The following is an 8,680-nucleotide window of genomic DNA, read 5'->3' as shown; positions in this document are numbered from 1 at the left end:
GGTTACACAATTTCCCCTGGCGTGTTGCTCAGCTTCTTCGGGGTTCTTGGGAAATGGTTTCTTGACCCACGCTTTTAAAAGGCGAAAAGCACCTCGTGCTGTGGGGCTATTTGGCCATAAAGATGATTAAGATGAGAACGTTCGTGCTTCAACATGTGAGAGGTGCCGGAAGATCTTCACGGTTGCATTGGAGGGAGTTGTTTCGTTTCGAATCATGTTATACACTTTTGTCTCACTGTTTTCACGGAGCAGTTCTTTTTTATGGTTCGGAGAAAGTGGAGGGTAATGTTATTTGACATTCAAATACGGCTATAATCCACCGCCCACTATCTTGGTCAGCCTTTCGAGTCTTGCTGCACGCGATTTGCGACCCTCGTTTTGCGGAAAAATTCTGGGCCGGCCCCCGCTGATAGACGACCGTTCTACGGCAGTCCATTCTCTCCGCATACGAGGGATATATCCGCTCCTAATCCCAACAGGAGATGCCAGAGAGCTTCCCTTCGCCGGCCGTTCCTGTTTTTTCTCTCACCCCACACTCTCTCCCCTGCCGACACCCCGTCAGTGACTTTTAACCTTTCCGCGCTCTCCGCTCACCAGGTGGCGTGGACAGCGACGGCGGCGACGGCGCGACGTTGGTGGCGGAACCTTCCCGGCATGCCCCGCCCACCGGGCTTCCCGGCGGCGATCGATCGCCAGTCTCCGCCCGGGCCCCGCGGCCTTGTCGCACGGGACGGCTGAAGGAAAGAAGCAGCGGAGGAGAGTACGTCGCCATATTTGTGTCGCAAGCTTTGATTTCAGCCGTGTATTTGCTGCACATATCAAAAGTTCCGGTGGACAGCCCCGGATTTGATGGTATAGCAAATAAATGAAGGAATTCAGCAACGCTTTCCTTGATATATGGTGTCGCTTTTGGCACGATAGGAAGAGTAGCTGACTAGAATCTTCGATCTGAAAGAACTCATAGATATTTTTTTAGGTCCACCTGTTGGCTGCGGCCAAAGAAGAGTACCAATCGATATCGTAGGTTTTGTGTCTGAAGACCGAGTGCGGGCAATGTAGCTATAATTAGCTGATAGCATGAAGCGTTCAGTTCGTTGTTTGTATTGTGCTCAAAAGGATTAAAGTGCCCTTCTTTTTTCAAAATATTGCTTCAAGAGTCCGGTGTGATATTTTTAACTGGTGCTACTAAAACGAATCAATGCCAAAAAGTTCGTTTGGTCGCATTGGGCTAAAAGTACCAGGTCCCTCGAACAGGCTGCCTTTGTAAAAAGAATAGGGCCTTCCCCTGCGGCTGCGGTCGTTGCCAGTGTATGAGATACAAAGCAAACTGGCAGTACAAAGCACAAGTCCGGAAACAAAATGGCGCTGGTTGACCGTACCCTGGGGAATCTTCCAATGGCTAAGCTTTCGCCGCCACCACTCTTCCTCTTTTCCCGTCTGCCAGCCTTCCCTCTTCTGCTCCTTCGCCCGCATTGGGGAGCCGGTGTTCCGCAGCGCTCCGCCGCGGTCAGAGCCTCGGGCCCGCTCGATGGCTGCAGTCGCCGCCTGATCCAGCGAAAGCGAGGAACTTCTGAGCTGACGGAAAAGGTGGGCCACCGAAAACGGGTTTCCTCTGCATGCGCCTAGCAAGGGCTACTCAACAGCATCTCTCTGGCATCCACTCTGAGCTTTCGTTGCCGACTCGCACTATCGGTTATGTGAGGAGAGGAAAGCCTACGAGTTGTTTGCCCGGAAAACCGCGTCGGCGCCTCAGCCGATTTTTGCAACGCAAGCAAGCGGCCGCGCTGCTTGCCTTTCTTCGCCTGACTGTTTCAAAAACAGGACCCCGCAGTCTTCACAGGCAACTCGTTTTAGAAGCCAAATAACTAGGAAACAGACTTTTCTTTCTAATACGGTGACATACACTCGAGGAAGCAACAAAATTACTGCTCCTGCTGGAATATTAGTATGTCTATTAGATTCTTTCGCGCAGCGGGTCCCTGTCATATACCCCGAGCGCTATTAGGGTAAAATGATGGAAGCATCCCTTCTGTCTCACGCGGGTTTACTTCGTTACGACTGCAGTTCGGTGCGGTAAAAGACAACCTTCAGCAATGCTGTGTGTCTTTTTTTCATGTTTTTAGCGCAATTCCTTATGGTTTTGCAGAACAAAACCTGTCATGCACCGCGGCTGAGCTTTAGGTCAGCACGGTAGACCAGCATCGGACGTTCGTCTTCGAGTGACGACGTTGCGTAACTACAGGTCCGTTCACCGCGGTGCAAGTTGCCTCCGCTGAATACCGCATAGTTTTGGTGTCATTCTTCGTTTAGTTTTGTCTCGGTATTGAAAAAATATATTTGCCCGTTTCGTACGAGAGGGGACATTACGCCTATATCTGACATCCGAGAGATTAAGAAAAAATAAACATCCAATCTTTAGTGGCCTTCGATCTTCCATAGTATACTTTAAATAATAAGCCACACACGTTTTTTGTGTGCATGTCAACTGGTCGAACTTGCACCTGAGCTTTAAGCATGTGGCTCGTGCGTGCTGCGCAGGCACTGCAGGGAAATTTTGCATTAATTGAAAACACACTTCTCGGTCCTACAAACTAGGCTTATTTGCAGCTTTACTCACTTCTCACTCAGCTGTTGCTACTCAATACACCAAACTGTGCGTTCTTATGCCTTTTTATCGCGTAATCTGTATGAGCCAACGTGAAATGTTTTTTTTTTCAAGGATACATTCGGGAGATAAATTCCCTCGGGTTCGATTTTATGCATTTAACTTTCGTGCGCAGTAACGCTCTCCTCTCGTTCGTAGGAACTTCTCTTAGAGCCGATGTTGCCTTTTAACGGTTAAACTTCGCAGCACTACAAGAGCCATGCATCATTTAAGAAACTTGTTCGTATGAGTGTGGTGGGTAGACAATTTTCCCTCGGCTTTTACGACTCGCAAAATCACATGCTTTAACTCCGTGAAACATGAACGAGCTTACCGCGGGACTTGCTCGCATGCAGAAGATCTGTGCAGGAAATCGCATATATCTGCTTTTGAAGATGCCATTTCGGAAACAAAAATACTAATCGTACAAGCAAAACTCGTCAGCTGTAAGCCGTGGAAAAGGATTTCGCTGGCAGCGCGCGATCTTTATAGTGTATTCGGGTTGAACGTGAACAGTTTTGTTTCAGCCCTACATAGGCCGCAACTCTCGAATTATTGTGCCGAAGCGACTCTTTATTGTGAATTTCATTCCAAGTGGCGCACTTACTTAATTCAGCTCTAGATACACCTTTCATATCTACCAGATGAGTGCTTTTAAATAAGAATCCCCCTGAAACGAGCTGTGTATAGTGCCGTTATGAGTCAGTACTCATTTTCCGCCACGGTTCGTTGGTTATTGCTTTAAGAGCTCTAACAGCTGTACGAAATTTATAGTTGACGTAACAGCGAATAACACGATTGTCATACTCTCTACTCCGCACGAATTAGCGCACAGGAGTGTGGTTCGTTGTGCAAAATAAGACTCAACATCGCACTACAAGCAGCGATTGACACGAAAAATAGCATTTTCATTATTTTAGCATGGTTTGCACATGCTTCCGCCTGTATTGGCCGTCGTTTACACCATCACATTTTACGCCATCCGTAAAAATATGGCCTGATCCTACTGGGCAGATTACGAGGCGCTGGAACACCTATGAACTGATATTAAGGACGTTGTTACTTACATGGACTCAGTATTTACCTCTGTGTCTGGCCTGTACGCTGTCATGTCACTCCATATACATAACGGCAGCCGAGGATACTGCCGGTATGGTCTTCGTCGACCCACGTAAAGCATTTTGTTCGGGTGGTCGTGAATCAGTTTTGTGCGCTTCTTCCAAACCACAGTGTCGTCCGCGCAGCCGCGCGCTGCGAAATGCCCAGCCGTCATAGCTGGTAGGGGAAATCTAAATGCTAAGTTTCTACAATCTTAATTTGCGCAAATATAAAAAAAAACTTTACTTTCCAACTAACCGTTCCGAATGATCACGGATCTACTAAGATAGTAACAACATATGCCTTCATAGGAGAAGCTTATTTTTTATACTCCGACAAGGAAGTGTTTGTTGCATAGTTACTGGCAGAATTCTACTTGGCACTTGGTGGTAAGAATGGCTTGTGTCAAATCGTACTCACTTATTCCAATTCCCTGCTGCGATGTCGAAGGGCCTTTAGGATAGTGGCTCGGAAGTTTCTGTATTCCGGTGCTACCGCCTCTGTGGACGTCCTATTCGTTTTATATACTGACGTGCGCGTGCATTCATCAATGAAGCGCAGAAATTAGAAGCTTCAGTTTAAACTGTCGAAACAATCCAACCGAATCATTTGCTATATCGTACCATGTGTGCGTGTCCCTGCTTGGTCGCCGGATCATTTCGCACACATGGGAAGAGTCAGCGCGAAAAGTCTCCATTGCACATTGTTTCACTTGAATCCGAGATGTATTTTGGGTACGCTGTTCTATCCCAGGCGACCTACAGTCGGAAGCCTTGCCGCAATACCAGCGCAAACACAAAAACTGGGATGAGTACATACAGGTAAGATACGACAGGCGCGTGCGCAGACGGACGCAATCGGTCGCGTTACCGAGAAAGCTCTCGTGCCGCAGTGGGTAAATAATCTAATATAACGATGCGTAGGCGTCGTTGAGAGGAAACGTTTGCCCTATGGGCTGCTAGGAGATTTCCAGCGACTGTGTCAATCCTTCCACCCTCCACCCATGTCGACACCTTCGATTATTGGCAGCGCAGCCATGTTGACAGTGCGATGGGGGGGGGGGGGGGGGGGCGGTGTCTAACCATCCAAGTGGCCACTCGTGCTTGGTCGCACTGTTATCGTCGTTGCTGTTGACGTAAGCCGTGCGAAGAGTCGAGGCTATGTCAGTGTAGATGGCTGCTTTGGCAGAACATATTGCCCGTCACGCAAGTGGGCACACAGAAATAAGTATCTGGTTCTGAAGATGCCCTTCTTTTTTTGTTTGCAACAACACTAAAAGAGGGCACGTGTGGCAGGCTGAACAGCACAGAAAAGAGGCTGCTAGGGAATGTGTGCATCAAAAAATGGCCATGATGTTCTAGTGCCAATTGTATCAGTTTGCGCAAACGTTACTAGAACGTAGATGTTACGAGTGTTTGACAGAAGCGTGCGCAAAGGTTTGAAAAACTCAGGTACTGTTTTTGTCAAGATTTTTGGGGGTCCAAAGATAACTTATTTCTAAGCATTCCAGTGTAAAATGCCTTTAAAGCGGCAAACAATGCTCCCATTGCAAAGTAACCCAAGCTAAGAAAGTTTTCATGGAGAACGTTTTCAAGACTGTAGTTAAACGCCAAGGCAGCAGTGCTTGCTTCTAGTAACCACATATATCTAGTCGGATTTAGTAAGCCATTATCTATACCTCGATGCGTTGAGAGTGTTCTTATGGCTATTTAACGAAACTTCACAAAATATTACCTGTTAAACGTAAACACAAGTGGATATCATTTTGATATGGAATTCCGTTGATAGTTTAGACTCTCCGCTCTTAATTGTTTTTGGCATGTCTAGCAACCCCATTAATTTGGCACTTCGTTTTAGTGGCGGTTAAAGCCGCAAGATTTCAGTGAACTTACTTTGAGTGTAAATTAAGGATATTTATGCATTGAATTGTATTGGCCGTAACTGTGGCGTGTACCTGACGCAGAATACCAATTTAGGAACATGTTGATGAATAATAAAATCTGTCAATCGCTCGCCCTGTTGCATCGTGCATGGACTCACTGCACGCGAGGGGCTCCATTACGGCGGCCATTTTTGTCAGAAACACGAGTTGCAAGCGAGCGCACGAACTGTGCGCTTTTGTTCGGCCCGCATGCGGCGAAGACTTTCAATGCCGCAGGGCTCCAGCACCGCCCACGCGTCTGCGGCACGAAGAACCGGTCGAAGTCCCGGCGGAGCGACTCCTTGTCGGCGTCCTCTCGTTACCCGTCACAGTGCCAAGGGCAACGCGATAGAGGCTAACTCCTGCACTCATGGGGCTTCCGGCTACATTGAAAGTGCATGCGAGGAGAGAAGGCCGTGCATGGAATCCTCTGAAAATGTCTTTTTTTAGGTTGTATACTTTGTTTTTGTTTCTTTTTTGTTTTGTTTTTGTTCCGTTTTCTCAGTCAGTCGAAACCGTCTTCTTTCGATGATACTTTCAACGGACGTATTGAGAGTACACTGGCTGTAGGTGCGGTCTGGTCAGAACAAGCCCTAACCGGTGAACTGCCAAATCCCTTTTCAGAAAAGACCACTCTGTTAGGCGAGCAACCGCAGGAAATGCCGCAAGTAGACTTTATTTCATTGTTTCCAGTTACTGCCGGCCAAACGTCGCCAAAGCATGAAGGGCATTGCAAAAGGAAGTGGACGCAAATAAAAAGCTATGAAAAGTAATCCATCATCGTGAAGACGTAAAAATTTCTTTCTCCATTTAACATACAAGACAACGACTTTTCAGAGAGTTCCACATTGCCTTTCCGCGCTGCGAATACTTGGCAGCGACAGCTGTACATTGGTTGGTTTTCGATACACAGTCTTTGCCAAACGTAACCAGGTAGTTTTTCTCATCTGACGAGGAGACTTGTTACAGTCAAAAGGATGGTAGCGATCGCGTAGGTTCACACCGCGAACCTAATCGTGGCAGCCAAGGAGGACCAGCGATCGCAATGTCACTGCTCCGCTCCACGGCTCTTTTGCGCTGTCACGGCAACCTCGTTAGTTTAGTACAGACGGTACCTTAACTTATTGCGCAATTTCAGATACAGTCATAAGTGTTGAACGTTTTCTTAACACTCGCAAATAGATGCATTACTATGGTAGTAGAAAAAGTTTGGGTTGTGTTTGTCGAGGTGTTGATTTCTTTTTGCATAACTGCTCATCGATATAGCAGAACACCGTGCCGGTAGTCGATAAGAAGGCATAATTAGGAGTTCCTGTTTACCGCATGCATCTAAATCAACAATATTTCAGACTAATTACTCATTATGCACTTGAAAAATACTTTCTGGATCAAATATAATTTATCGCTCCCACAGATAGTGAATAATCTTTCAGTTAGCTGTGAAAGAGTTATGGAACTGCCAACGTGGCTCAGTGGCGCTTGTCTACCGAGCTGGAGTAGCTGGGCTCGAACCCGACCGCGGCGGCCGCGTTTCGATGGAGGCGGAAGGCAATAGGCCCCCGTTTGCTGTGCGACGTCTCTTCTTGTTCTTATGTGAGCGAAGGGAAAGATGAAAGGGGGGGGGGGGGTGACCCTGTTTACCGGTGGGTTGTCACCACGCCCACTGCCTGCGTGTCATAAAAGGGGTTAGGGGAGGAAAAAAAGAAGGGTAGAGGGAGAGCGCGCCACCCCAATGTCTGTGCCAAGTGGCACATGTGCCGCCTCAGGCCTTACAGCTGGTCGTAGAGGCTTGCGACCTCCAGGAAGGTGAGGAGGAGACGGAAGCCCTTGGCAGGATGGCGTCCGCCGGGATTGAGGAGCTGGTCCGCAGTGATAAATAGGAGGCCCATGAGGCGGAGGCCTGTCGCCATGACGGCTCTGGGGGCCCTCAGCGATAGGTTATGCAGCGTTTTCTGAGGGTCCGAGCAGTGGGTGCACCCAGGGGAGGAACTGAGGCCATGGCAGTGCAGGCGGGAGCCTGTGTTGGTGCACCCCACCCTTAGCCTCAGGAGGAAGCTTCCCTCCTTGTGGTAGAGGCCTATGGATGGGAGCGGCCATGGTGGCTGGCCATTGGCCACCCGAGGATCTGGATGGTCCAGGAGACGGTGTCTATCCACGATTCCCCTGGCGAGGTCCTGCGGGCAGACGGCAGAGGAGAGGGAGGTGCCTGGAGCATGGGTGCCTTGGCCTGTGTGTCCGCTGTTTCGTTGCCGCGGAGACCGATGTAGCCAGAAACCCAGGAAAGACGAATACGGGTGGCCCTGGAGCAAATCCGGTCAAATCTGATGGAGAGCCTGCGGACCATGGGTGGACCTCCGAAAGGTCTCTGGAGTAGCTGGAGGGCCGCCCTAGTCAGAGTATATAGCTGCATCGCAGACATCTAGGTGCTCCTCCAGGATATTAGCTGCCAGGTGGATGGCAACAAGTTCTGCCATTGTGGTGGAGGCCTCAAATGGTAGCCTTGTCTGCCTGTCTGTCTGAAGCGATGGGACGATGCAGGCAGCAGCAGCGGTGGGACAGCAACCAGGTATGAGGGAGCCACTCGTGTAGAAATGGACCACTCCAGGGGAGTCGTCCATCAGCATGGCGGCCACCTTGTGCTGAAGGCCCACGGCACGTGTTTTGCGCCTCGTGTGGGATCCAGGAAGGGATACCTGTATCCCATACTGCTGACCCTGATCTGGGCGAGGAGGGAAGGGAAAGGCCTCAGACTGCCCCCCTACCGGTTGCTCGAAGTCCTGGGCCAGTTGGCCCACGTGTCAATTGGTCCTGTCGAGGAGGCGGTCCAGGAGGGGGCGACCATGAGGGGCATTGTGAAAGCGCTCCACGTGACGCAGCGCGGAGCGTCGGGCCACGAGCTCCATGCGCCAACTGCCCGCCACTGCCAGAATGGCGCGGGGAAGCTCCAGGCATTGGCGTATGGTCGCCCGCAGTTTGTGCTCGATGGCAAGATGCTGGGCCACGGTGAGGTGAACCAG

At 49.6% G+C, this 8,680-nt stretch overlaps 1 protein-coding gene across 2 annotated transcripts in view; it reads left to right on the top strand.

The window, feature by feature from the left end:
• Window positions 1-1,454: 1,454 nt before the first annotated feature.
• The window catches only part of LOC149343950 (uncharacterized), an 89,104-nt gene continuing 81,878 nt past the window's right edge, over window positions 1,455-8,680 (top strand). For both annotated transcript variants that reach the window (XM_089546105.1, XM_089546104.1), the window contains exon 1: window positions 1,455-1,587. The gene's annotated coding sequence lies outside the window, so the exon portion shown is untranslated. The remainder of the gene's footprint in view (window positions 1,588-8,680) is intronic.

This window comes from Amblyomma mixtum, chromosome 5 (genome assembly GCF_055824585.1).
Source record: "Amblyomma mixtum isolate Tamu chromosome 5, ASM5582458v1, whole genome shotgun sequence".
Taxonomy (NCBI): domain Eukaryota; kingdom Metazoa; phylum Arthropoda; class Arachnida; order Ixodida; family Ixodidae; genus Amblyomma; species Amblyomma mixtum.
The sequence above is the reverse complement of the archived record's forward strand: the minus strand, read 5'-3'. Positions and strand labels throughout refer to the sequence as shown.